The 5,267-nt window shown below is 33.0% G+C and overlaps 1 protein-coding gene and 1 non-coding gene across 3 annotated transcripts in view; one reads left to right on the plus strand and one right to left on the minus strand.

The window, feature by feature from the left end:
* The window catches only part of FAF1 (Fas associated factor 1), a 377,081-nt gene that overhangs the window by 234,668 nt on the left and 137,146 nt on the right, over nt 1–5,267 (minus strand). The gene's annotated exons all lie outside the window — the stretch shown is intronic.
* LOC111744455 lies at nt 3,770–3,873 on the plus strand. The gene has a single exon (XR_002782177.1). It is a non-coding gene; the product is annotated as a small nucleolar RNA U13 (small nucleolar RNA).

Below are 5,267 nucleotides of genomic sequence, written 5' to 3' on the forward strand. Positions count from 1 at the left end.
CTCTTCTAAACACTTCAATTTTCTCATCTACAAAATGGAAGTATCATAGACAGCCTGTGCCCTTGCAGGGTTTGTTATAAAAATCAAGTAAGAGTTGAATGAAAAGGATTACTATTGATATTTATTAGCATAAATAAATCATTTTAATTATTGTTCTTCGTAATTTCTGCTTTCACATATAATGAACCACTCCTGCATACTGAATTTTTAGAATCACCCTGGCAACTAAAAACAATGCTCCCCATTTTATAAAAATCTAAGGCCCTAGCCAAGCTGGGACTGCAATCCAAAATTGTTCTCAATATCTTGACGTCTTTTGTCTGGAGAGACTGATTATAATTACATTACTTTCCTGAGTCGGTTATAATTAATTTTATTTAAGAGTGACACTATAATACCAATGTTGTCTAGTCTGTTTAAAGAAAACTGATACTTTATAAAGAAAGAACCTAATGTTTGTCATTGTACTGGAATTGGAATGGTGGAATCTAGCAGCAGGACCTCATCAAAGTTCTGCACTTCAATTAATGGGCAGTTTATCATCCAACTCCCTTCCATCTTCCAGCATCCACTGACTCATCTCAGAGAAACAAAACAATAAAACCAATTAAACATCAAACCAACCACCTAAATAAAATATACCATTAAAAAAAAATCCCGAATCTAATATGAAGAAAGAAATGGGGATAATTATGTACATAAGCTTTCCTATTTTCCTCTACCAATTTCAGAGCTCTTCTAGTCATTTGCCAACTCTAAAACATAACACTAAAAATCATAATTACCTTTTATTTTCTCCCTTTTAGAGTATAAATTAGGTTATAAGTTATAAATATTTCTATGAATTTACCAATTATAACAAAATTCTGCAAAAACAAATCAATTTGATTCATTATGCAGTTTAGCACAGTAATTTTATCTGTCTACTATATTTAATAATATGATGTAGTACAGAACTCAATAGGACATTGTTTTTGGACTCCATTATATAGTTAAGATGTCAAAAGAATATTTTTATTTGGTGAAACATAAAATGAAAATCACAAGTTAAAAATAATTATTACCATAGCCTTTCAAGTTCTGCATAAATTTTGTTGTTTTAAATTGTCTTCCATGAAATCAGAATTGCACATAACATCACACACATACACACATAAATAATCTCTAGTTTTATAAAAAAATATATTAGATTAACACATTGAAAAAATACACCTTGGCTTTTTAGTTAGACTTAATAAAATGTGCATTAATATGACGTTTTTATTAGTAGGCAGAGCCTCTACATGTTCCTCCTCCCACCACCCAGCTACTCTGTTTTATGTCTTTTGTTTGGCTTTGAATTTTTCTGTCTTTCTTACTGTTCTAACACAGGAAACAGTATCACTATAACATTGTAAAAATTCCTAATCCAACTAGGGAAGACTAGTTCTATATGAAGACTCATTCTCCAATAAACACTGCATTTCAGAAGCACTGTAGGCCCCTGCTTGCTTTGGGACTGAGCAACTGTCAATCAAACTAAGGCCGGCCACATGGCAATGAAGAGCATTTCCATTAGCCCAGGAAGACGTTTTTGATAAATCTGTTTAATCATGCTACTGGAAAGTAATAGATTATAATCAATGATATCTCTTGTCTGTTTATAATTATGTGGATTACATACTGGATGACAGTGATTACATTCTGTTAACTAACCTACAAAATAATGTTATACCTACCTAGATAACCATATCTATACCTCTATGTTTATATCATCTGGTGTTTCTATAATCAGGAGGACAAATACTGTTTGGCAGTTTGTAACAGTGTGCAAATTCCACTTCCCATTAATATATGATCTGAGCATAAAAGATAAGGAGCAACCCAAAATTTCTTTAAATTCTTAACCTAAAACAACCCTATTAACAAACTACCACATGCAATTACATTAGATTTAACTTTTTTCAGTTCAGCAGTTTATATTTTAGTAAAGTCAAATTTAATTTTCTTTTTGCTACTATCTACCTGTGATGGTATCATCTATAATAAATATATATTTGGTCTTCTTCAACACACAGCTCCTAAAACCCTTGGAATTTTCTAAGTGATAAGAGTGATAAAGGTGAAAAGAGCAAGGAGTCTTTTGTTATTCATAAGAAGCCCCTTTCAACCACATCTGAGTTTGTTAATGAGGCCACTTTTAGAAAACCCCTCAGGATGGAGAATGATGAACAGAGAAACCAACCTTGTGATTAGAGGGTTGCAACTTTAAGCTACCCACATCCCCACCCTCTCCACCTCTGGGAAGATGTCGGGTGGGAGGGGTACGGGGGTGGCTAGAGGTTGAGTTAATCACTAATAGCCAATGATTTAGTCAATCATGCTTATGTAATGAAGCCTCCATCAAAAATGCTAGCTGAAAGGTTTTTAGAGCTTCCAGGTTGGTGAACAAGAATTTGTCCATGTGCTAGGAGGATGGCATACTTCATACTTTACAAGGACAGAAGCTCCTTCGCTTGGGATCCTTCTGGATCTCATCCTATTTATTTCTTCATCTGGCTATTAATTTATATCCTTTAAAATATGCTTTGTAATAAATCTGTAATATTAAATAGAGAACTTTTCTGAGTTCTGTGAGCCATTCTAGCAAATTATGAAACCCAAGTGGGGTAGGGGGTTGTCGGATCTTCCAATTATAGCCAGTTGGTCAGAAGCACAGATGACAACCTACACTTGCAACTGCTGTCTGACATGGGGGCAGTCTTGTGGGACTGAGCTCTGAACCTGTGGGATCTGATGCTATCTCCCGGTAGATACCATCACAATTCAGTTAAACTGTAGAATATCTAGTGGATGTTAAAGAATAGCCTGCTGTGTGGAAAAAAAAAAAAAAAATCCCACACATTTGGTGGCCAGAAGTGTCCTGTGAGTAATGTAGTAGAGAAAAATATGAATTTTCACCTTCCACTATATAAATAATAAAGATATTTGGTAGGTGGCAATTAAAAAGTTTGACAATACTTGAAGTTAGGGACAAAGGTCTCTCTAAAAAAAAGAAAATGTGTATAAAAATTATAAAACTCTAAAAAAACAACTTAAACACAGTTCTGGAATAATACTGTACTGACAAAAATTATTACTCTATCACTAGGATAATCATGTTTACTTTATCTAGCAATAATATTATATAATTAAATATTAAAATAATTTGCTCATTCTATTTCATTGTGAAAACTGAAGAAAGAATGAGACACTCCATTCCAAACAGAAAGTCTTAATAAAAACTTTATATCGAAGAAAATTACAGGCCAGTATCCTTGATGAGCATAGATGCAAAAATTCTCAACAAAATAGCAAACCAATTCAACAATACATTTAAAGGATAATACACCATGACCAAGTGGGATTCATTTCAGGGATACAAGGATGGTTTAACATCCATAAATCAATCAAGGTGATATATCGAATAAATAAAATAAAGGATAAAAACCATATGATCATCTCTATAGATACAGAAAAGGCATCTGACAAAATTCAACATCTTTTTATGATAAAAACTCTCAACGTGGGAACAAAAGGAAACATATCTCAACACAATAAAGGCTATATGTGACAAACCCATAGCTAATATTATACTCAATGGTGAAAAGCTTGAAAGCTTTTCATCTAAAATCAGGAACAAGACTAGGTTGCCCACTATCACCACTTCTATTCAACATAGTATTGGAAGTCTTAGCCATGGCAATCAGATAAGAAAAAGAAATAAAAGGCATCCAAATCAAAAAGGAAGATCCTTTTGTACTTCATAAGCATGATGATTAGGTCTTCACGCTCTTGTGTGAGATGTGCCTCCCTCAAATCTTGATATGACATTGGAACATTACCTGTCTGATGTGAAAAAATAAAAAAGAACAAATCGGAAAGGAAAAAGTAAAACTCTCATTATTTGTAGACGACATGATACTATACCCCCATGATACAAAAAACCCCAAAGACTCTGCCAAAAAACTATTAGAACTACTAAATGAATTCAGTAAAGTTGCAGGATATAGAATCAATATACTGTTGTGCTTCTATACACAAATAATGAACGATGAGAAGGAAAATAAGAAAACAATCCCATTTACAGTTGCATCAAAGAGCATAAAATATCTAGGAATAATTTAATGAAAGAGGTGAAAGATCTGTACTCTGAAAACTATACGATGATGAAAAAAAGAAAGGAAGATACAAAAAAACAGAAGGATATACCTTGTTCATAGACTGGAATAATTAATATTGTTAAAATCTCATTACTATATAAAGCAATCTACAGATTCAATGCAATCTCTATCAAAATAGCAATGGCATTTTTACATAACCAAAACAACTGATGCTAAAATTTATAAGGAAGCACAAAAGACCCCAAAGAGCCAAAGTTTGAGGGAAAAAAGTGGGAGGTATTACATTCCCTAATATAAAACTATACTATAAAGCTACAATAATCAAAACAGTATGGTACTAGCTAAAACCAGATATACAGCTCAATGGAATAGAATACAGAGCCCAGAAATAACTCTTTGCTTACATGGTCAATTCATCTATGACAAAGGAGGCAAGGGTATACAATGGGGTAAAGATGGTCTCTTTAATAAGTGGTGTTAGGGAAACTAAACAGATACAGGCAAAAAAAAAAAAAAATGAAACTTGACCACTTTCCTACACCATATACAAAATTAAACTCAAAATTGATTGAAGATTTAAATATAAAACCTAAAACCATAAAACTCATAGAAGAAAACACAGGTAGTAAACTCTTTGACATCATTCTTAGCAATATCTTTTTGGATATGTCTCTCCTCAGGCAAGGGAAACAAAAAAATAAACAAATGGGACTATATCAAACTCTGCACAGCGAAGGAAAGCATCAACAAAACTAGAAGAAAATCTACTAAATGGGAGAAATATATGCAAATCATATATCTGAGAAGGGGTTAATATCCAAAATATATAGGGAACTCATACAACTTAACACCAAGATGGGCATATGAAAAGATGCTCAACATCACTAATCATCAGAGAAATACAAATTAAAACCGTAATGAGATATCATCTCGCACCAGTCAGAATAGTTAATCATCAATAAATCAACAAATAACAAGTGCTAGCAAGGAAGTGGAGAAAAAGGAACACTAGTACACTGTTGGTGGGATTGCAAATTTGTGTAGCCACTGTGGAAAACAGTATAGAGATTCCTCAGAAAAAAAAGAAAAATAGAGCTTCTATATGATCTAGCAATTCCACTTTGG

Source organism: Pteropus vampyrus, unplaced genomic scaffold, assembly GCF_000151845.1.
Source record: "Pteropus vampyrus isolate Shadow unplaced genomic scaffold, Pvam_2.0 Scaffold135, whole genome shotgun sequence".
Classification (NCBI taxonomy): domain Eukaryota; kingdom Metazoa; phylum Chordata; class Mammalia; order Chiroptera; family Pteropodidae; genus Pteropus; species Pteropus vampyrus.